Genomic DNA, 25222 nt, shown 5'->3' with positions numbered 1-25222 from the left:
CCCTTGCATATCATGCAGAGGTTGTCTACAAAAATAATGACAGTGTGATAGTGAGAAGTTGACAGAAATTAAACACAGCAGTGGGAGATCCATTACAAATTAATTTAACTGGACCATCCATAGCATTATGTCTGACAATTGGTATCCATGTATTTGGTATGTCTTAATTAATTCAAAGACACCAGTGATTCTTTCATAAGTTATATAAAAAGAAGACATTAGACTTCCTGATCCGTAGGTGTTGCTGTACCCTCAGGACATGATGGTGATGACATATACAAAGATTTGTTTCAATCCCTTAAATACTGCTAAGATACAGCATCACTTCAGTTTTGGTGACCACGTCATTAGATTATTTGATGCATTACATAAGTTTGACAAGTACTATCTCAAGATTATCTAACCCAAATTTGGGAAAAGGACAGCGTAATCAAAATTTGGTAATAGGACAGCGTTTATCAACGCTGTAGGAAAAAGTTATGACAAAATTCAAGCTGTAAGCAGAAACCAGTTCAACTGTGACCTATTGGTGGCACTAGAAGATTTGATATAGAAGAAATAAAACATACAAACCTGTGTCGCCATTTATATATGAAGACTCCAGCAAGTATGCAAATGAGGATGAACACAAGTGAAGAAGCAATGACATAAGGCCCAACTCCAACCCCTTGAACTCCTATGATAATAATATTGTTAAAAGGATTGATTGTCACATTTCTCACACAAGCCCAACTCATTACTGTATACAGAGATCCACTGTATAAATCTGTACTCACTCTTAACACTCAGGAAGGCAGTGTTGTTCTGTGTTTTACCACCCCAAAAGTTGGCACTGCAGACAATTTCGTCTTTCTCTTCATATCCAGTTGGAATGAAGGTCACAGCGGACACTGTTTCCCAGATGCCTCCACCCATGTGATTGTGGCTGATTTCTCGGGCTGTTGGGACGCTCCAGCTGATTTTGGGAGGGTGAGAGGAGCATGTGTGGTTGACTGAGCATTTGACGGTGATGCGTGTCCCTGTCCCGGGTTCGATGTCTTCAGGGAGGGACGACATCACAGGTTTGTCAGGAGATGCTTTTAAACAAGAAACACAAAGACGTTATATTAATTATGGGATGTGATGCATCTTTAAAAGCATTTTTACAACCAATTGTGAGTGGTTATATGTCCTCACCCCGCATTATAATGAACACACAGCTGTTGTTGAAACTGTATTTCTCTTTTTCTCTTTCTGCTCTGAAGCAGAACGGCCCGTTGTCATGAGTTTGCACATTATCCATCTCCACAGTACAGTTCTGCTCATCCGGGTTTCCCAGGAGCCTCGTGCGGCCTCTGAAGTTGTCTAAGACTTCATGTGAGTCAGTGTGGAACATGTAGCCACCTTTTTTGGTCACCCAAAGAACGCGAAGTCGAGTGACATAGTCCTCTTCCACCTTGAAACTGCACGGTATTACCACACAGGAACGAGGCAACGCAGTGATCCTGGGTATCACATCTGCCTCATATTGGAAATGAGCTAAAATGATGCCATATATCAATATTATTACAGAACTGAAAGTGCCATTGCCATCAATATAAATTTGAGAATAGCTAAAGGGGGAAAAACATACTTTCATTCTGGATTGGACTCACTGGCTTTTGATACTCTGTGAGAGAATCAGTAGAAATAAATAAGCTTAGGTTTTTCAAGTTTCATTTATGATTTTGGTGTAAATTAAATGCTACATCTGAGCCTTAAGTTTAGAAACATACTTCAGTATACTTAAACAACCTCAATATTCAAAGGGGGTGATTTTTCCCCCAAATGTTTGTGCCACTAAATTAAATGTGTTATTGTTCAGGTAAGTGTTACATTACAGATGGCATTTACTCACGTTGTACACGTAATACAACAGAAGCTTCGATGTTTCCTCCAGAAAATTTTGCAGTGCATATCACCCAGACTTTTGCACCATATCACCCAGTCTTTTGCACCCAGAAAGGTTATTTTGGAAAAGGTGACCGGATCTAAACCGGAAAGTGTTTTGCTCCTCGTTGAGACCTGCATGTTTTCATAGTTCCATGTGATGGTTGGAGTCTCTCTCTGGCAGGAGTGATAGACAGAACAAATTAAGTTCTTTGCGACACCCTCAGTGACATCTGCCAGTTCAGGCTCAATCTTTATTTTATGATGAACACCTGCAATTGAAATTAAACCTTGTAATAGGTTCAACTGTGAGATACAAAATTAACTTCATCATCACAAAGCATATTTGTTCACTGACATTATGCGCTTTTGTCCTTTTTAATATTTACTGTTGTGTCACCATGGTGTGTTACAGAACACTCAATAGTGGAGCTTTCTGTCTTTACGACACCTGTGCGCTTCAGAGTGATTTTCCACAGGCCATCTTTAAAATGCTCATTGTCTAATTGATCAGTTCCTTCTATTCCGTTCAGAATGATGTTTGGTTTGCTGAATGGACACGTGTGGAAAGTTGAACATGCAACTGTGATGCTGTCACCCATCCTGTCACCTCCATAAATAATAATGCTGGGCTGCTGTGGACTTGCTACAGTTGACAGAAACATTAGAATTAGAATAAAATAAAATAGTTAAAAGCAAGTCAGTTTGAGAGAAGCACTTTATTTTGTCTAATGTTATTGACCGTTATTGACCAACCCTTCCAGCCACAGTTGTACAAACACAGATATTAAACTAGAAGAATATTAATCCAAGAATATTTACATACCATCAACGAGGATTGTAGAGGTGACATCATAAAATTCGTAGGTCCTTTTTCCAACATTTTCAGGGTCAATCCGTTCATATAATTTCTCTCCATGGTGGGACAGTTCTAGATTTTTGATCAGCAGACTGCAATCCCAATATGATGGGTTTCCTTATAAATCAGTTTTCCATCTGAACTTCTCAATGACGTTGTATGGATACCATGGATCATAAACTAAAGGATAACCTCTAGAGACCCACTGATACCACACAACTCCATGTGGGTTTCTGGGTGGGTATGATGTGTAGTAGAAAGAACATGGTATAACCAGACAGGAACCCTGGAGGCCATGAATGTCTTTTGGCATTTTCACTTTCCATGCTAAAGTATCAAACAGAAGAACAGCTGTAGGACAATAGTTGAAGAACATCAATGGCTGATTTGAGTAATTTAGTAATAAAAAAAAAAATATTGGTGTGAATGTATAAATACTCCCAAAATGGGAGTGTATATTACTTTTAACATGATGTTAACTAATTCATGCTAATACACAAGAAACCAGTTTATCCATTGACAAAGTTTGTGCCCGTTGCTGGGGTGAACTGTGCATAATATCACAGGTCCCACAGGTCAGTCAAAAAGCTTTCATCCACACAAACCCCTTCCCCTAATTATATAACATAGGCACATTTCACAATGCTTGTTTTGCTTTTTGCTTGACAAATAATGTAATTCATACTAAAAATGCCAGGCAGCATCTAATTGCTGTCAAGTGCAGGCAGGATGTTTTTAAAATATGCTGATTGTGCAGGAGTTTCTGCTGTATCAAATGTATGAATTGTTGTTTACAAATGGAATGCTTTGTTGTTTATGTTAAAATTGAAGTTGGGACGCTTTCATTGTGCAGATTGTCTGGATTTACAAAGTATTAAATTGACATTGTATATATTTTGGGAATTCGGAAACAATCTTGCTTCCCTTTCGAAAGGGAACTCGAGCTGCGTCAGCTGACGCTATGGGGAACGCCTCCAGCGTGACATATGTCTGAACTACTATCGAATCACGGCAATCCTATTGACCGGCAACAGCCTATGATGTCATCAAGGTGCGACCAGGAAGTATATAAGGGCGCCTTGCCAACATGACACCGCTTCTTCGTCTTCAGGGACTGTTTTGTCTGAATGCTTCGAGTTAAGGTCATCCAAATTCGTGTATTTCTGCCAGGGATCAAGAGCATGCTCATTCAGCTCTTATGGAGCTGTTTGTTTGTTTGTGTATGTGAGCGTTTGTCAATCCGAGATCGCTCCGTTCTCATCTGGTTCTCTTCCTGAGGGAAGAGGGTTTGCCATCCGAGACTGATGACGCAGTCCCGCTCATGCCGAGGCTGAGTGCGGACGCTTGTCTCGGGTTTCTTGGATAGAGCTCGCTGAGGCGGCTGACGAGACTTATCTGCAAGTCCTCTAGGGATGGCGGTGAGATTAATCTTCTCGGCCATCCCGACTGTGTATGCTGAGCCGTTGAATGTTATAAAACGCGCTGCAGGTGGGCTGAGGCTGCCATGTTGGTGCGTTGGAGGAGAGATCGCTCATGTTAGAGTAAGCGATTGGTCTCTCCCCGTCCATAATCATCGGCTGAGTTGGGCTTTTCATTCCTTCCTGATCTTCCTGTTTAGATCGAGAGGGCATGGAATAACCCATATTCGGCTTGTTCACTGACATCAGCGGTAGGTCGCTGACGTTGGGAGGATAAGAGAATATGGGTATGTGTCGTCGGCACTGACTGACGGGTGCAATCTCGTATCTGGGTGGGCGAGGACACTGAGAGCTCCAACACTGCCATCTAATTCTTCAAAATGATGTTTTGAAGCAAACCTATTGGCAGGGCATACACAGCAGCAGGTCAGCCCAGTGCTACTTCTCTCACCATGGCGGTGTTGCAAAGATGCGCACCAGGCAGATCTGCTGAGGATCTCAATCAGGGGATGTTTTTCTGATGCGATGGAGGTGCACCAGCCGGAGACTGGGTCTGAGGGCCAGCATTGCTGAGGTGCATTTGGCAGTGTCTGAGGACCTGTATACCACTGAGATCCGGGTGCCTGGCAGGCGGGAGGCATCGCCTCTTGGGCGCCCCCTCAGTCGAGGGTGGGGCGCACAGAGGCGGACTCCCGGGGGAAGTAGGAGTTCTATATCACAATCGCAGTCAAAAAAAAAAAAAAGAAAGCGTTGATGAAGGGTCTCCTTCTTGAAGGAAGAATTGCATTGACCCTCACTCCTCTACTTCATCTCCTCCCCAGGCGCTTCTCACGTCCGGCCTGGGGTGGGCCCGTGATGATGATATTCTAGGCCCGCCAGACTGGTCTGTGAGAGCGCCCCCTCAGGATGGTGTTCGTATACTAGCTTGATGGCTGGTTTTTTCAAGGTTTGAAGTGCCGCAGGAGCAAGTGGTGATTCCCCCTCGATAAGGGTGAAACATTACTTACTATGTTTTTCAGGACCCTCTTTCACTCTCCTGAGAGGGTTTGGGGCATTATGGAACATCGCTGGACATCGCAGGGCTGGGCGCAGATCTCACTACAGCTCATGCATTAGTGCTTACCCAGTCGGGGCTACTTTATACTTAAAGCTAGGAAAACAAAACTCGCCCCTGCACGCCACAAGCCCGCGAGCAAGAGCGGGAAGAGCGGCAGCTCCCCGTGAGTAAGCTAAGAACGGTCTTCTCTGCAACATTATATGTTTGTGCATAATGATATACTTTAGCTAGTAGAGATTTACCGCCTCTCCGTGTTATCTCTCTCACCTATGTGAGTAGTTGTATTTGCCGCTCTTGCTCACGGGCTTGTGGCGTGCGGGGGTGAGTTTTGTTTTCCTAGCTTTAAGTATAAAGTAGCCCCGACCGGGTAAGCACTAATGCATGAGCTGTAGTGAGATCTCCGCCCAGCCCTGTTGGGCTTTGGAATGGGTTTCGGGGCCTCGTTGTTTTTACGTAAGGGGTGATAATATTTATTTCCCGAGCCCTGGGTAGAGCCGCACCACTTGGCCTAGGCTTCGCTAAGGATGGGGGGGCGTTTCCTTTAAAGGCAGGTATTGTCGCCCCGGGCCTGTCTTTTAAGTATAAGAACAGTGCTTTGTTTTCTGCATCCTTGATTCAGCCTTCTCTTATTACAGAGTCGTCCGGCCAAGGCCCGCCCCCTTCTCTGCGTTCTAAGGCTATTTAGTAATGCAGTCTAGGTGTTGCAGCAGAGATAGCGACTTTGCCAGTGTTCGTGGGGCGGGGTTAAGCATCTTTCGCTTGTGTGCGATTCGACTTTATTTTGCTGTAACCCGCCTTTCAGAGCTTGTGTGGCCGCCACCTTCTGGCCATCTTCCCAGCCTCATCCTGGAGGATGGCACGGCCGGAGGGCTGCATATTTGTATGATGTTTTTCACCCTTTGCTCTATGTCTTCTGCTCCACCTTCTTTAGGGCTCGGGTTGAGCTGAACATCGCAATCTTCTGCAGGGCGATTTTGGTCGGATGCTCCCCTGCGGCCCGAGCATTGCCAATAGCTGACGCCCTTGCAGCTGAATGTAAAAGTAAGGCAGCCGCCCCGAAGCAGGTGACGTAAGTTGTACTCCCCTCGCTTTAGAGGATTTTTAAGCAGTTTGTTCGCTGAGTGCACTGCTATTGGCAATGTGTTTAGGTTCATGTTTGTAGGCAAGTGCCCGTGAGACTACGTCGTCACGGAGGCCCTCTAGCTCCTGGGATGGAGCCAGCCCCAGGTGCGGGCGTATGAAGGCCAGCTGATTGTGAGTAGCCAGCTTGGGCAGTCTGGGCCGCAGACTCCAGGACAGGTGGTAGGCATCATCAGGCCTCCTTGCAAGAGAGTCTCAACGTCGCGGCCTGTGTGGGCCTGGGAGGATTTTCTCCGTTGATGTCAACTTCAGCAGAAACCTCGTCAAATAATAGGCCCTCTTTGGCTTCCTTGGGGATGAGTCCCCAGGTGATAACTGGATGTCCAGTTCTTCGTCAGCAGCAGACAGCTACCATCAGCCCGGGTGCAGCAGCCAGCCTTCCTCTAACCGCGGCAGGGTTCATAGAATCTGCAGACCTCCCATTTGGAGGTAGGCCCTGCCAGGCCTCCCTGAGGGGTAGGCTCCCATTTTTGGGTCACCTGGCTCAGGTAGTAGGCCCCGCCAGGCCTCCCTGAAGAGCCTGCTGTGAGTAGCAGGCCTTGCCCGGTCTCCCCCGAGGGGGTATTCCAGGGCATTAGTCCCTCGACGGCTGGCACGAGCTGCTAGTAGGTGGTAGGCGCTACCAGGCCTCCCTAAGGGCCTGCTGTGGGGTAAGCAGGCTCACTTGACCTCCCCTGAGGGGGCGCTCCGGGGCTCCAGTCACTGGATGGCTAGCACGAGTTGCTAGTAGGGAGTAGGCCTCACCTGGCCTCCCCTGAGGGCATGTTCCTGATCACAGTCTGGACAGGTCCAGTCACGGTGTAGAGTTATAGCTAAGTGCACCTATCGTCAGGTGGCAGGCCTAATTAAGCCTCCCTGGAGGAACGCCCAAGGACTAGCAGGCGGTAGGCCTCACTGGGCCTCCCTGAGGGTGAGCTCCCAGTTCCCTCTCTCTGTGACGGTGAGCGTTGAGTGCTAGCAGGTGGTAAGCCTCACAAGGCCTCCCTGGAGGCTAGCACGTTCTGCTATCAGATGGTAGGCGCCGAGCCTCCCTGAGATCGTTCCCCGGTCCCCAGTTTCGGTAACGGTGGTAGCATGGGTTGCTAACAGGTAGCAAGCTGCACAGGCTTCCCTGTGGGATTCGCCTTTGGGTAGCAGGCTTCAACCTGGCCTCCCCTGAGGGCACTTTCCTGATCTTCAGTCACTGGACACCTAGCAGTGGATTGCTGTCAGGTAGTACCGGGACCTCAGTCATCTCTGACGGTTCGCACGAATGGCTAGAACAGGTTGTAGGCCCCCACTAAGCCTCCCTGAGGGGGTTCCAGTTCCAGTCACTGTGACAAACTAGCATGGACCGTTAATAGGTCTTACTACCAGGTGGTAGGCCTCGCCAGGCCTCCCTGGAGGCGAGCCCCGGAGTCGGGACGCTCGGACAGCTAGCATGGTCTGCTGTCAGGTGGCAGGCTTCCCCAAGCCTCCCTGAAGGAACGAGTCCCGATGGCTATCAGGTGGTAGGCCTCACTAGGCCTCCCTGTCAGAGCGAGTCCCATCTTCCAGCTACCTCGAGGGCCAGCTCGACTGCTGTGTTTCGGACACTCGAGCAGTCAGCACAGGTTATCAGGTGGAGGCCCCTTCTGGCCTCCCTGGGGAACGAGTTCCCTAGGAGGGAACACATAACTGGCTTTACGCTGACAGCTAGTGGTCACCTGCTATCAGACTCTGGTTTCTAGCCGGTAGCACCTGAAGGCAGTGTGCATACCCTAGCATGATGAGATGACACTGCTGCTATGCGGTCCCTACAGGACCAGGGATTTTTATAGGTCGCCTACAGCAGGGGTTTTCAAACTTTTTGTGTGTGTGGACCACTATTTGTAATCAAAAAATTTTGCGGACCACCTCATAACACACATAATAAAATATGTCTACACACAGTCCTACCTGAATTATTCCGCACCTCTAAATAGGCTTACTAGCACTAAAACTATAACTAGTCATCACATCAGTACAACAGGCTTGTTAAAAGAAAGTTTACTGCAGACAACGGCTGCTACATATTTAATTTATTTATTCTGGCTCATAGATGCATCCGACTCACTGTCAATCTCTTAATTTTTTGTAACTTCTGCCTCTGTCTCTTTTCTCTTCAAAGAACCTGTTGCTATCCACCGATCCATAACAGCACTGAACTTGAACGTCACGGCCGAGCGCCACTAGCCTATTTTTGTAATCGCACAATAACTTGACAATTAAATACAAATGTTATATCAATATAGGCCTACATATTCTTTTTACTTTTTATTTTTTATGGGAATTTCCTGGTAAAATGAAGGTAAAAAAATATTATTTTATTTTATTTTATTTTGCCTTTCCACGGACCACCTGCAGTACCCTCACGGACCACTAGTGGTCCGCGGACCACAGTTTGGGAATGACTGGCCTACAGCATGGTTACCTACCAGGCAGGCTTAGGAGCTCCTCTCAAGTGAGAGTCTTCTGTGAGCTTACAGCCGCTTGGCACTGATCCGTCGATTGTAGGCCCCTCGAGGCCTCCCAGCTAGGATCAGCCTGTAGGCCTGTTCGGCCTCCTGAGCACGTTTTAAAATAAGTGCTTGGTAGATCCTTGGATCGAGCGGCTAAACTCCCCTCGCTAGCAAGGGTTAGAAAGCACTTCGCTGAGCGCTGCTCTCCAGGATAACCCGTCTCTGAGATCCGGCTGGTGGAGGACACTGCCATTTTTTGCAGTACCACAGCAGGATGTCTCTTCGGAGGCGAGTACCAGAGGCTCTGTACTTGACAGACAGGGTTGACCGAACCTATGTGTCCCACATTGAGGTCGCTAGGTCAGGCTTCCCTGGTGGCATTCGGTGGAATTCTTCCCGAATAGTGACTGGCGCGGGTTCCCTCGGGTCCCCTTGCCACGTTCCCTTAAAGGAACCCCTTCTGTTGAATGGGCTGGTTCCAGGCCTTTGAGCGGCCAGGGTAGGACTTCATATGGTATGCGAAGGTTCCTTCTCAGGTTTATAGCTCGGGCTTTGACCGTAGGGAGCGCTGTCACTGACAGCCTAATGTGACCAGAGGGGGAGTGGTTCAGCATTTCTGTTGGATTTGCTTGTCCTGTCAGTTGTCACTGCCAGTGGGCATGCACTCCCTTCGGCATGGCGGCGTGGGTATATCGTTCTCCGTAGCGTCAGCTGACGCAGCTCGAGTTCGCTTTCAAAAGGGAACGTCTCCAGTTACGTATGTAACCTAGGTTCCCTGAGAACAGGGAACGAGAGGCTGCGTCGCTTTGCCATGCCTCAGGGCTTGCCTGCCAAACAGTCCCTTCAGACGAAAAGCGGTGTCATGTTGGCAAGGCGCCCTTATATACTTCCTGGTCGCACCTTGATGACATCATACGCTGTCGCTGGTCAATAGGATTGCCGTGATTTAATAGTAGTTCAGACACCTGTCACGCTGGAGGCGTTCCCCGTAGCGTCAGCTGACGCAGCGTCTTGTTCCCTGTTCTCAGGGAACCTAGGTTAAATACGTAACCGGAGACGATCTACTGTAGTTGTTTGTATGATGATTACATTGGCTTGTACCTGTACTGCACACTGCAATATTTAACATAGTCCAACTGAAAAGCGTCCAATATGTAAACAATATTTACACACTAAATCCAGCACAAATTGGATGCCCCAAGACAGAAGTCATTAACTGAACGAAGAGAAACGGATTCTATACCATGTAAAAGCAATTTAAGTAGAGGTCCCATCACGTTCCTGGGTTTGCCCTTAAGTAAAAACAAAAATAACTTTTTGTTGTGCACAACAAATAAAGGCAAGAACATATTCTGTCCAACAGAATAACAACATAAATCAGTGGAGTATTGACCACCAAATACAGAAAAATGTGGGCTAAAATGTATGGAAACTGAAACCTTAATTCTTCTGTTACATATATTACAATATGTCAAGGTGTCTTTATTAGTACCCGAGGGTAAATTTGTTGTGCAGTCAGGATATTTAGCAATCCATCCTTAAGACAATCTGTAAAACATTGAAATATTACGAAATATCCAAAAATATATTAATTAAAAAAAGGACATGACAATGTGCCTCTACACACCCCCATCATCTCCTGCTACTTTTATTTATTAATTCTATAGCTACAGGTACAAATTCCTATATTCCCATAGTTTAGTTCTCCAGCTAGGGGCCACAAACCAACCACCAGAGCGGAGGAGCTGGAACTCAGTATGTAATGGGTGGGAACAATCTCTAATAATAAACCTCGCCTTACGCGGCAGCTGGTTGGAGTAAAGACCTGCTAGGTTAAGTTGTGGTTCACCTATAATCTCACTGGCTCATTTAACAATTAGGCTTAAAAAAAATTGTGCTTCAAAGATACATTACCAAACTACGACAGAAGGGAGAATGACAAGATTGATTCAATTAAAGTCTGATAGAAAAGGGTCATCTTAGATTTATCAGTGTTAAATCTAGACAGATTTCTAATGCAAAACAGACACTGATGTCCCTTCTTACACACAGTCTCACATTTCCTTTCAAACGTCAATTTAGAATCTATGACTGTGCCAAGATATTTGTAACTTTCTACACAATCCACCGCCTGGTCTTTAATGATCGTAGTGTCATAACATGAAGCACAAGTTCTAAAATCTATAATCATGTTTCCTGTTTTCATTTTGTTTACCTCTAAATAAGATTCATACCACCAGGTGACAAACTCCTCAATAATAGGGCTGTGACCGCACTCATTGTCACATACTCACATTGACTATATCATCAGCAAATTTCAATATAGTCCTATTCGCAAGCTTACTTTGGCACATATTAGTATAGGGCAGTGGTTCCCAAAGTGGGGTGGGGTTTATAAGGCTAGGGTTAACCCTGCTGCAGAGTCTCAGCTTTTTTCCAATTTAAACAGCCAACTATCGTACCATATAATAACCTTTTATAGCATATATATTTAAAAAATATATCAAAACACAAAATACATTTTTTTTTATTCTGAATGTAATTACTAAATGTAATTCTGCCATTTTTACACAAACTGTAGCCTACTTACCCTGCTAAGCCAGCTCGTCTAATCGTGCACTTACGGTCAAAATGGACTCTGTAATAAAGACGTTTCATACTTTTGCATTTAAAGGGCAAGACCACAAAGATAAATATTTAGGGGTTCAAGCACGAAGTGCTGAAACCCTATTGTAATTGTACTGATTTTTATTAGGGGTTCAAGCATGAAATGCTGAAACCCTATTGTAATTGTAAGGATTCGTAAAACGCATCGTGCAGGCCAAACCGTAAGGCCTAGAGACTTGAAACCTGGCCAGATGGTGGGCCTCAGTTTGGGGACAACCTATCAGAGTATGACCCCGAATGGCCCATAGGTGGCGCTACAGCAAGCAAAAGTTCAAAATTGCTCATAACTCTTAGACTGTTTGTCTCAGGATCAAGTGTCTTATATCGTTGGAATCCTTGGCTCAAGGAAGACAAAATGGCTATCTCCGATTTTGATGTAGGCAGGGAAAGTTTTCTGCTATGTCGAATTTTGTCCAAAACCTACTTTTGCGAACTAGTCCCTGGTTTTTCGCCCGATCGGAACCGAACCAGTCTAGGACAATTCTCTGGACTCTCTAGATCAATAATTATCAAAAAAAAGTTGAACTTTGGCATTTGGGTGGCTGTAACAGGGTCATTTAAGAAAGGGGCGTGGCAAAATACACTAAAAAGCCTATTAATCCCAAATGAAAACTCAGAACTTCACCAAAATTGATGACCATATGTGTCAGAACATGGTGAGGAAGCATGCAGAGTTTCATGGAGATCGGACCATAGGTGGCGCTATAACTGGCAAAAAGCCTTCCTTCTTATTAGGGGTTCAAGCATGAAATGCTGAAACCCTATTGTAATTGTAAGGATTCGTAAAACGCATCGTGCAGGCCAAACCGTAAGGCCTAGAGACTTGAAACCTGGCCAGATGGTGGGCCTCAGTTTGGGGACAACCTATCAGAGTATGACCCCGAATGGCCCATAGGTGGCGCTACAGCAACCAAAAGTTCAAAATTGCTCATAACTCTTAGACTGTTTGTCTCAGGATCAAGTGTCTTATATCGTTGGAATCCTTGGCTCAAGGCGGACAAAATGGCTATCTCCGATTTGCTCGCCCTTCAGGCGCCAATTTCGAGTAAATTGCATTTTTTTGAAAAACTTATTTTTGCAAACTTCTCCTAGGTTTTTGGCCTTATCGGAACCAAACCACTGCAAGACTATTCTCTGGAGTCTGACAATCAATAATCACCCAACAAATTCAAAATTTCAATTAACGGTCGATAAGGGGAACCAAAATCTTTGATGGCACCAGGGCAATTTTTACTAAAATTGTTATAAATTGTCAACGGAAAGAGATTTTTTTGCTAACCTTGGGATACATCTTCGTGAGCTCAATCTGAGATCACTTGAAAAAAATCGCAACAATTGGCCACTAGATGGCACTATAAAATGGTTATAACTTGTGAACGGAAAGAGATATTTTCGCAAAACTTGGGACACATGTTCATGAGCTCATTCTGAGGTCACGTGAAAAAAAATCATGACAATTGGCCACTTGGTGGCGCTATAAAATGGTTATAACTTGTGAACGGAAAGAGATATTTTCGCTAAACTTGGGACACATGTTCATAAACTCAATCTGAGTTGACATGAAAAAAATCGTGACAATTGGCAACTTGGTGGCACTGTAACAGTGGAAAAAATCATGAAAATAGCTATAAGCGCACCCAACCGTTAGTCTACTGAAAATTGGCATGCAGTGTCTTTGTCCAGGGTGCCATGATAGTCTATGAGAACATTGGTGTATCTAAAAAAAACTCTGTATACGTCATTGGCACAATGCCTTGAAGGAGCCTTAGAAGTTTCAAGCCCGTGTTTTTTTCACAGGAGTGACCTCCTAAGAATCTTTGCCGAGTTCAACAATACCAAACATACCAGGTTTCGCCTTATGGTTTTAAGTGTCATTTAGAGCTTTAAAAAATTGTGGTTATCTTCAAAGCCGTTAGTCTGATCGAGACAATAACAAAAAAACTAAGGAAATTTGAAAACATAGGTAAATGGCTAAACAATAATGCCAAAATGTTAAAATTATGATCGGAACTGACAAAAAAATAAATTAAATCCAATCAATTTCACCCATGGATCATTTTGATGCTCTCACATGTTTGAAACGAACAATGATGGATTGTGATGAAATTTGTTTTGAATTGGGACTGGCGAATCCCCGTCCATACTGTCAATAACCGTTTGCAAAGACCCGCCCACTTTAGTTACTGTTGCTATGTCTGACAAGCGACGCCACTCTCACACCACACCAAGTTTTCACGCAGTGAAAAATACATTGCGGATCAGAGAAAAGACTGCGCGCTGACAGACAAGTACTTTTGATATGAAACAAAGTCTCACCTTTCAAATGTAGTCATTTTTTAGAGACATTTAAACAATAAATACCATTTTGTGTCTCTTTAATGTGTCTGAGAGATCGTTGTAGACTCGAGGCTCAGTTAAAGCTGCTTGTGAACCGATCATCTCTTCCTTCTAGTTAATTTATATAATTAAAATAAACATGAAGGAACATAAAAGGAATGTTGTTTTAAAGTTCTAAGACGTCAGTACACTTTGTTTTTCAAATTTAAATCCTCCTATGTTAATCTACTAACTCTCCTGACTGCTTTGTTGGACAAAATGGCGGATTATGATTAGTCAGATCACCTGTCAATCAAACTCCCTGCGAAGGGTCAATTGAGAATGCCCGTGCGCACAATCCTGATCTAATCGACAACTTTGCAGTTGCACATAGTAAAGACCGGAAAATCCCGCTATATTTTAAGAGAGCATCTTTTTCATGTATTTGGACCTAGGTCTAACAATGTGTTATGGTGCGCTGTCACCAGTGGGGTTTTTTTTGTTGTCTTTTTTTGGTGAGCGTAGGCTCCTCCTGATTTTGTTAGTCATCTCATCTCTTATATGCTGTGTATGATCATATCCTGTCCTATTCATGGTAGACTACTCGCGGACATTGCTTCATCAAGGGGCCCGCCTTGATAATCCCACTTAAGGGCCCGGTGTTGGCTCGTTACGCCACTGAATATAATTGTCTAAACTCCTAATCAAAATTACATATTTACAACAAATTTGACACATATATATGGGCACACTTTGAGTACTACTAATAAAAGTGGTGGAGATCAGGCAAGACTATAAGAAGACTCAGGCAAAACGTGCTATAACTGTAAAAACGCTTTAAAACCATATATTTCCTATGGTAAACTGCCTGTATTGGCTGTAAATTGACTTTTTCATCTATTACGGCAGTTGTTAAATGCTTGCTAAATAAAACTTAATGTCTTTTGATGCTTGTGTGCTTCAAGGCCTTAAAGGCCTTAACTGCTTGAACCCCGATAAATGCTGCTTGCAGCTTTAATTAGGGGTTCAAGCACGAAGTGCTGAAACCCTATTGTAATTGTATTGATTTTTATTATTATTATTATTATTATTATTATTATTAGGGGTTCAAGCACGAAGTGCTGAAACCCTATTGTATTTGTGCTGATTTTTATTATTATTATTATTCTGCCGTAAAACGCATCGTGCAGCCCAAACCGTAAGTGCTGGAGCTTTGAAACTTTGTCAGATGGTAGTACAAAAATCGAGGAGAGGTTATCAAATTATGAGCCAGATTGGCCTATAGGTGGCGCTATAGCAATCAATTGCGCGAAACTGCTCATAACTCCTAAACCGTATGTCGTAGACTCAAGTGTCTTATATCATTGGAAAGGTGAGTCCCTGACGAATAAAACGTATATCTCCGATTTCATTTCCGTCATAATAGATTTTCCGCCATTTTGAATTTTGTCAAAAAACTACTTTTGCGAACTAGTCCCTGGATTTTTGCCCGATCGGAACCAAACCAGTGCAGAAATGTTCTCTGGAGTCTGAATATCAATAATTATCGAAAAAAAGTATAAATTTCGCTTCAAGGTCGCAAAGGGGCGGAAAACGAATGTTGTGGGAGGAGCCTATTTTACTAAAATGGCTATAACTCAAGAACAAAATGAGATATCTTTACCAAACTTGGTACACGTGTGTATGGGCTGAGTCTTTGGTCACGATAAAACAATCGGGACGATTGACCACTTGGTGGCGCTATAACACGAAAAAAACATGAAAATGGCTATAACCACCCGACCGCTAGTCCGATTGACTTGAAAATTGGTATGCAGTGTTTTGGTCCAAGGTACCATATATGTCTATGAGGACATTGGCGTATCTCAAAAAACATGGCTGCTATCGGCTAATGAAGTTTGAGCACCTCTAAGACAAGGTTAACGGAGGCCGATCGGAATGAAACTTGGTGGGCATCTTTGACTCATGGCCCTAGAGGTCTGTAAGAATTTTGAAAGAAATCGGCCACTAGTTGGCGCTAACGAGTTTTATGGCTCTGTAATCACGTGGTGTTGCACACATCAACCAAATATACACATCATATGATAGGTCTCCTCATGTTGAACAACTTTGCCTCTAGAAGCATTGCTGTCAATCAAACCGTTCATTAAATATCCGCGATTATGTTTAAAACCTACTTTTGCGAACTAGTCCCTGGATTTTTGCCCGATGGGAACCAAACCAGTCTAAAACAATTCTCTGGACTCTCTAGATCAATAATTATCGAAAAAAAGTTGAACTTTTGCATTTGGATGGCTATAACAGGGTCATTTAGAAGAGGAGCTTAGCAAAATACACTCAAAAGGCTATAAATCCTAAAGGAAAACTCAAAACTTCACGAAAAATGTTATGTATATGTATCATAACATGTTGAAGAATCCTGCAAAGTTTCATGGAGATCGGACCCTAGGTGGCGCTATAACTGTTAAAACGCTTTGAAAACCATGTATTCCCAATGGTGAAATGCCTGTATTGGCTGTAAATGGTATTTTCCATCTCTGTAATCAGGTGGGGTTAAAAACATCCACATAATATTCATAAATTATGATAGATCTCCTCATAATGAACAACTTTGCTTCAAGAACCAATACTGTCAATCAAATCGTTATTTAAACATTCACAATTATGTTAATAACCTCATTTTGCAATCTAGTCCTAGATTTTTTTGCCCGATCGGAACCAAACCACTGTAGTACGATTCTCTGGACTCTTTAGAGCAATAATTATTTAAAATAAAGTTAAACTATTGCATCTGAATGGCTATAACATTATTTCAAGGTGTGGCCTTGGCCAAGTGTCCCCAAATGCCTAAATCTATTCAATGAATGCTCAGATATTCTTAAAAAACAAGTCAGAACATGTGTAATATGCCTCTAAACAAGCATGATCATTTTCAGACAGATAGGACAATATTTGCCTCTATAACAGTTAAAAAGCTGAAAATTATGAAAATAATGGTATATTAAGTGGTTGTTTGCTGCCCCCCGCTGTTCATTTTATTGTACTACACTCTAATATTGATGTATAAGTCATATTCAGACTTTAAATAAATCACTATTTTAACATTTACAATCACATTTAGATAAAATTTATCTATTAAGTATTATTATTGACAATTGTCACATTGAGAAATGTGAATCTTGAAGGAGACTTGCAGGAAACATTTTGTTTACTGCAACATCATATAGTTAAAATGTCTGTATCTACAACAAAATGTGTTTGTGTGTGTGTGTGTGTGTGTGTGTAGTCCTATTTTTCTGAATACATTTTTAATAATCTGATTAATAGTTACAAAGAGCTATGTGAAATGATTATAGACCATAGTTTGTGAAAAAGTGTGTCTGTGTGTGTGTGTGTGTGTGTGTGTGTGTGTGTGTGTGTGTGTGTGTGTGTGTGTGTGTGTGTGTGTGTGTGTGTGTGTGTGTGTGTAAGCATGCATAATGGAATTAACATGGAAGACCAATTTGATATATAACTGATTTTATAGTGTTTATTGCAAAGCAACTGTGAAAAGACTTTATTAATAAGTAGAATGTCCAGCAGATGGCAGCAGAAGACCACTCATTGGTTCATTCTGTCCACTAAGCATATATATAAACTCTAAAAAAAACATTATAATAGCATTGAAAATGACATTTTGTCAATGTTTATCAATTAATTTGTTCATTTGATTAATGTTTTTACAATAATTATTAAATTACAATTAAAATAATGCCTGAAAATATGTTTTAAAGGGGAAGACCTGGAATAAGCTATTTGTTACCCATCATTTATTTCAAATATTTATATCACCAACAAAATGTGCATGTGAGTTAAACACGTTTGAAGACATTAACTTGGAAAATGTGCCCATTAAATGAAAAACAGACATTTAAAATGAAAATGAGCCAATGAGTGGTTCTCTGCTGCCACCTGCTGGGCTTAAATAGTCATTTTTTCATACTATTTACTTATCATGTTCTATAATTCCTATTTAGACATTATAAAGTCATTATTACAATATTTACAATCACATTTTGTCAAATTAATTTATCTCAAATATATTATGGCGTATTACATAAAATTGCCACCAGATGGCAGCAGAAGACCACTCATTGGCTTATCCTCTAAACTAATATTGTTCAATCATATTTAAACTGTGATCGTGCAGACCAAAGCGTAAATGCTAGAGACTTGAAACTTCATCAGATGATAGTACAAAAATCGAGGCTAATGTTGTCAGAGTATGAACCCGATTGGCCAATAGGTGGCGCTACAGCAATCAAAAGCGCGAAATGGCTCATAACTCCTAAACCGTATGTCGTAGACTCAAGTGTCTTATATCATTGGAAAGGTGAGTCCATGACGAACAAAACGTATATCTCCGATTTCATTTCCGCCATTATAGATTTTCCGCCATTTTGCCAAAAAACTACTTTTGCAAACGAGTCCTAGGTTTTTTGCCCGATCGGAACCAAACCAGTGACAAAATGTTCTCTGGAGTCAGGTTATCAATAATTATCAAAAAAAAGTCGAAATTTATATTCACGGTTGTTAAGGAGCGTAAAAATAGTCGTTCAGGGCGGAGCCTATTTACTAAAAAAGCTATAACTCAAGAACAAAATGAGATATCTTTACCAAACATGGTAGACATGTGTATAGGCTGAGTCTTTGGTCACAATAAAAAAAATCGCGACGATTTAACTCTTGGTGGCGCAATAACGTAAAAAAACATGAAAATGGCTTTAACCACCCGACCGCTAGTCCGATTGACTTGAAAATTGGTATGCAGTGTCTTGGTCCAAGGTACCAAGTATGTCTGTGAGGACATTGGCATATCTCAAAAAACATGGCTGCCACAGCCAATTAAATTTGAGCACCTATTAGACAAGTCTCATGGCCCTAGAGGTCGGTAAGAATTTTGAAAGAAATCGGCCACTAGTTGGCGCTAATGAGTTTTATGGCTCTGTAATCACGTGGTGTTGCACACATCCACGAAATATGCATATCATTTGATATATTCTAAGGGAAAACTCAAAACTTCACGAAAATTGGTGGGCATGTGTGTCATAACATCATTAACAAGCATGCAAAGTTTTATAGAGATCGGACCATAGGTGGCGCTATAACTATTAAAAACCTTTTAAAACCATATGTTTTCTATGGTAAATTGCCAATATTGCCTGTAAATGGACTTTTCCATCTGTTATTTCAGTGTTTAAAATCTTGCTAAATGAAACGTAATGTCTTTTGATGCTTGTGTGCTTAAAGGCCTTAAAGGCTTGAACCCCGCTAAATGCTGCTTGCAGCTTTAATTAGGGGTTCAAGCACGAAGTGCTGAAACCCTATTGTAATTGTAAGGGTTTTTATTATTATTATTCTCCGCTAAAACGCATCGTGCAGCCCAAACCGTAAAGGCTGGAGCATTGAAACTTTGTCAGATGGTAGCCCAAAAATCGAGGAGAGGTTATCAAATTATGAGCCAAATTGGCCTATAGGTGGCGCTATAGCAATCAATTGCGCGAAACTGCTCATAACTCCTAAACCGTAAGTCATAGACTCAAGTGTCTTATATCATTGGAAAGCTGAATACCTGACGTAAATAATGTATATCTCCGATTTCATTTCCGGTAGGCAAATTTTTCCGTCATTTTGAATTTTGTTGAAAAACTACTTTTGCGAACTAGTCCCTGGATTTTAACCCGATCGGAACCAAACCAGTGCAGAAATGTTCTCTGGAGTCTGAATATCAATAATTATCGAAAAAAAGTTGAAATTTCGATTCACGGTTGCTAAGGTGCGGAAAACGAATGTTGTGGGAGGAGCCTATTTTACTAAAATGGCTATAACTCAAGAACAAAATGAGATATCTTTACCAAACTTGGTACACATGTGTATGGGCTGAGTCTTTGGTCACGATAAAACAATCGCGACGATTGAACACTTGGTGGCGCTATAACACAAAAAAAACATGAAAATGGCTATAACCACCCGACCGCTAGTCCAATTGACTTGAAAATTGGTATGCAGTGTCTTGGTCCAAGGTACCATATATGTCTATGAGGACATTGGCGTATCTCAAAAAACATGGCCGCTATCGGCTAATGAAGTTTGAGCACCTCTAAGACAAGGTTAACGGAGGCCGATCGGAATGAAACTCGGTGGGCATGTTTGACTCATGGCCCTAGAGGTCTGTAAGAATTTTGAAAGAAATCGGCCTCTAGTTGGCGCTAACGAGTTTTATGGCCCTGTAATCACGTGGTGTTGCACACATAAACCAAATATACATATCATATGATAGGTCTCCTCATGCTGAATAACTTTGCCTCTAGAAGCATTGCTGTCAATCAAAGCGTTCATTAAATATTTGCAATTATGTTTAAAACCTACTTTTGCGAACTAGTCCCTGGATTTTTGCCTGATCGGAACCAAACCAGTCTAGGACAATTCTCTGGACTCTCTAGATTAATAATTATTGAAAAAAAATTGAACTTTTGCATTTGGATGGCTATAACAGGGTCATTTAGAAGAGGGGCGTAGCAAAATACACTATACAGCTTATAAATCCTAAAGGAAAACTCAAAACTTCACGAAAATTGTTATGTATATGTGACATAACATGCTGAAGAAGCATGCAAAGTTTTATGGAGATCGGACCATAGGTTGCGCTATAACTGTTAAAAAGCTTTGAAAACCATGTATTCCCTATGGTGAATTGCCTGTATTGGCTGTAAATGGTATTTTCTATCTCTGTAATCAGGTGGGGTAAAAAACATCCACATAATGTGCAGAAATTATGATAGATCTCTTCATACTGAACAACTTTGCCTCAAGAACCAATACTGTCAATCAAATTGTTATTTATTTATTCACAATTATGTTAAAAACGTATTACCTAAAATTGCCACCAGATGGCAGCAGAAAACCACTCATTGGTTCATTCTGCTTACTAAGCATATTTAAACTTTATAAAATCATTATAATAAATGTTGCAAATGACATTTTGTCAATGTTTATCAATTAATTTGTTCATTTGATTAATGTTTTTACAATAATTATTAAATTACAATTAAAATAATGCCTGAAAATATGTTTTAAAGGGGAAAACCTGGAATAAGCTATTTGTTACCCATCATTTATTTCAAATATCTATATCTCCAACAAAATGTGCATGTGAGTTAAGCACGTCTGAAGACATTAACTTGGAAAATGTGCCAATTAAATGAAAAACAGACATTTAAAATGAAAATGAGCCAATGAGTGGTTCTCTGCTGCCACCTGCTGGGCTTAAATGGTCATTTTGTCATTCTATTTACTTATCATGTTCTATAATTCCTATTTAGACATTATAAAGTCACTATTACAATATTTACAATTACATTTTGTCAAATTAATTTATTTCAAATATATTATGGCGTATTACCTAAAATTGCCACCAGATGGCAGCAGAAGACCACTCATTGGCTTATCCTCTAAACTAATATTGTTCAATCATATTTAAACTGTGATCGTGCAGACCAAAGCGTAAATGCTAGAGACTTGAAACTTTATCAGATGGTAGTACAAAAATCGAGGCTAATGTTGTCAGAGTATGAACTTGATTGGCCAATAGGTGGCGCTACAGCAATCAAAAGGGCGAAATGGCTCATAACTCCTAAACCGTATGTCGTAGACTCAAGTGTCTTATATCATTGGAAAGGTGAGTCCATGACGAATAAAACGTATATCTCCGATTTCATTTCCGCCATGATAGATTTTCCGCCATTTTGCATTTTGTCAAACAACTACTTTTGCAAACTAGTCCTAGGTTTTTTGCCGGATCGGAACCAAACCAGTGTCAAAATGTTCTCTGGAGTCAGATTATCAATAATTATCAAAAAAAGTCGAAATTTATATTCACGGTTGTTAAGGAGCGTAAAAATAATCGTTCAGGGGGGAGCCTATTTACTAAAAGGGCTATAACTCAGGAACAAAATGAGATATCTTCACCAAACTTGGTACACATGTGTATAGGCTGAGTCTTTGGTCACGATAAAAAAATCGCGACGATTTAACACTTGGTGGCACAATAACGTGAAAAAACATCAAAATGGCTTTAACCACCTGACCGCTGGTCCGATTGACTTGAAAATTGGTATGCAGTGTCTTGGTCCAAGGTACCAAGTATGTCTATGAGGACATTGGCGTATCTTAAAAAACATGGCTGCCACAGCCAATTAAATTTGAGCACCTATTAGACAAGTCTCATGGCCCTAGAGGTCTGTAAGAATTTTGAAAGAAATCGGCCACTAGTTGGCGCTAACGAGTTTTACGGCTCTGTAATCACGTGGTGTTGCACACATCCACGAAATATGCATATCATTTGATAGATCTCCTCATACCAAACAACTTTTTCTCTAGAACTGTTGCTGTCAATTAATATGTTCATTAAATATTCCTGAGTATGTTCAAAACCTACTTTTGCGAACTAGTCCCTGGTTTTTTGCCCGATTGGAACCAAACTAGTCTAGGATAATTCTCTGGACTCTCTAGATCAATAATTATTGAAAAAAAGTTGAACTTTTGCATTTGAATGGCTATTACAGGGTCATTTAGAAAAGAGGTGTGGCAACATACACTCAAAAGCCTATAAATTCTAAGGGAAAACTCAAAACTTCACGAAAATTGTTTTTGCATATGTAAGATAACATCTTTAACAAGCATGCAAAGTTTTATGGAAATCGGACCATAGGTGACGCTATAACTGTTAAAAGCCTTTTAAAACCACGTATTTCCTATTGTAAATTGCCTGTATTGACTGTAAATGGTATTTTCCATCTATTATTTCAGTGTTTAAAATCTTGCTAAATAAAAATTAATGTCTTTTGATGTTTGTGTGCTTAAAGGCCTTAAAGGCTTGAACCCCGCTAAATGCTGCTTGCAGCTTTAATTATTATTATTATTATTATTCTCCGCTAAAACGCATCGTGCAGCCCAAACCGTAAGGGCTGGAGCGTTGAAACTTTGTCAGATGGTAGTACAAAAATCGAGGAGAGGTTATCAAATTATGAGCCAGATTGGCCAATAGGTGGCGCTATAGCAATCAATTGCGCGAAACTGCTCATAACTCCTAAACCGTATGTCGTAGACTCAAGTGTCTTATATCATTGGAAAGGTGAGTCCATGACAAACAAAACGTATATCTCCGATTTCATTTCCGCCATGATGGATTTTCCGCCATTTTGAATTTTGTCGAAAAACTACTTTTGCGAACTAGTCCCTGGATTTTAGACCGATCGGAACCAAACCAGTGCAGAAATGTTCTCTGGAGTCTGAATATTAATAATTATCGAAAAAATGTTGAAATTTCGATTCACGGTTGCTAAGGGGCGGAAAACGAATGTTGTGGGAGGAGCCTATTTTACTAAAATGGCTATAACTCAAGAACAAAATGAGATATATTTACCAAACTTGGTACACATGTGTATAGGCTGAGTCTTTGGTCACGATAAAAAAATCCCGACGATTGAACACTTGGTGGCGCTATAACATGAAAAAAACATGAAATTGGCTATAACCACCCGACCGCTAGTCCGATTGACTTGAAAATTGGTATGCAGTGTCTTGGTCCAAGGTACCATGTATGTCTATGAGGACATTGGCGTATGTCAAAAAACATGGCCGCCACAGCCAATTAAATTTGAGCACCTATTAGACAAGGTTAACGGAGGCCGATCGGAACGAAACTCTGTGGGCATGTTTAACTCATGGCCCTAGAGGTCTGTAAGAAGTTTGAAAGGAATTGGCCACTAGTTGGCGCTAACGAGTTTTATGGCTCTGTAATCACGTGGTGTTGCACATATCCATGAAATATGCATATCATTTGATAGAACTCCTCATACCAAACAACTTTGCCTCTAGAACTATTGCTGTCAATTAATATGTTCATTAAATATTTGCGTTTATGTTCAAAACCTACTTTTGCAAACTAGTCCCTGGATTTTTGCCCGATTGGAACCAAACTAGTCTAGGATAATTCTCTGGACTCTCTAGATCAATAATTATCGAAAAAAAGTTTAACTTTTGCATTTAAATGGCTATAACAGGGTAATTTAGAAAAGCGGCATGGCAAAATACACTCAAAAGCCTATAAATTCTAAGGGAAAACTCAAAACTTCACGAAAATTGTTGTGCATATGTGAGATCACATCTTTAACAAGCATGCAAAGTTTTATGGAAATCAGACCATAGGTGGCGCTATAACTGTTTAAAACCTTTTAAAACCACGTATTTCCTATTGGAAATTGCCTGTATTGACTGTAAATGGTATTTTCCATCTATTATTTCAGTGTTTAAAATCTTGCTAAATAAAACTTAATGTCTTTTGATGCTTGTGTGCTTAAAGGCCTTAAAGGCTTGAACCCCGCTAAATGCTGCTTGCAGCTTTAATTAGGGGTTCAAGCACGAAGTGCTGAAACCCTATTGTAATTGTATTGATTTTTATTATTATTATTATTATTATTATTATTCTCCGCTAAAACGCATCGTGCAGCCCAAACCGTAAGGGCTGGAGCGTTGAAACTTTGTCAGATGGTAGTACAAAAATCGAGGAGAGGTTATCAAATTATGAGCCAGATTGGCCAATAGGTGGCGCTATAGCAATCAATTGCGCGAAACTGCTCATAACTCCTAAACCGTATGTCGTAGACTCAAGTGTCTTATATCATTGGAAAGGTGAGTCCATGAAAAACAAAACGTATATCTCCGATTTCATTTCCGCCATGATGGATTTTCCGCCATTTTGAATTTTGTCAAAAAACTACTTTTGCGAACTAGTCCCTGGATTTTAGACCGATCGGAACCAAACCAGTGCAGAAATGTTCTCTGGAGTCTGAATATCAATAATTATCGAAAAAAAGTTGAAATTTCGATTCAGGGTTGCTAAGGGGCGGAAAACGAATGTTGTGGGAGGAGCCTATTTTACTAAAATGGTTATAACTCAAGAACAAAATTAGATATATTTACCAAACTTGGTACACATGTGTATGGGCTGAGTCTTTGGTCACGATAAAAAAATCCCGACGATTGAACACTTGGTGGCGCTATAACATGAAAAAAACATGAAATTGGCTATAACCACCCGACCGCTAGTCCGATTGACTTGAAAATTGGTATGCAGTGTCTTGGTCCAAGGTACCATGTATGTCTATGAGGACATTGGCGTATGTCAAAAAACATGGCCGCCACAGCCAATTAAATTTGAGCACCTATTAGACAAGGTTAACGGAGGCCGATCGGAACGAAACTCTGTGGGCATGTTTAACTCATGGCCCTAGAGGTCTGTAAGAAGTTTGAAAGAAATCGGCCACTAGTTGGCGCCAACGAGTTTTACGGCTCTGTA

The 25222-nt window shown here is 41.4% G+C and overlaps 1 pseudogene across 1 annotated transcript; it reads right to left on the bottom strand.

The window, feature by feature from the left end:
- Window positions 1–430: 430 nt before the first annotated feature.
- Window positions 431–4208, bottom strand: LOC307130319 (annotated as a pseudogene). The gene is made up of 9 exons: window positions 4070–4208; window positions 2735–3118; window positions 2267–2554; window positions 1877–2180; window positions 1613–1648; window positions 1177–1518; window positions 777–1076; window positions 574–676; window positions 431–464 (listed from the first exon to the last, which is right to left on the bottom strand). The product of its transcript is annotated as an uncharacterized misc_RNA (transcript).
- Between the last annotated feature and the right edge of the window lie 21014 nt (window positions 4209–25222).

Source organism: Gobio gobio, assembly GCF_949357685.1.
Source record: "Gobio gobio genome assembly, chromosome: 8".
In the NCBI taxonomy this organism is placed as follows: domain Eukaryota; kingdom Metazoa; phylum Chordata; class Actinopteri; order Cypriniformes; family Gobionidae; genus Gobio; species Gobio gobio.
Note: the sequence above shows the minus strand (reverse complement) of the source record. Positions and strands in the feature narration are given on the sequence as shown.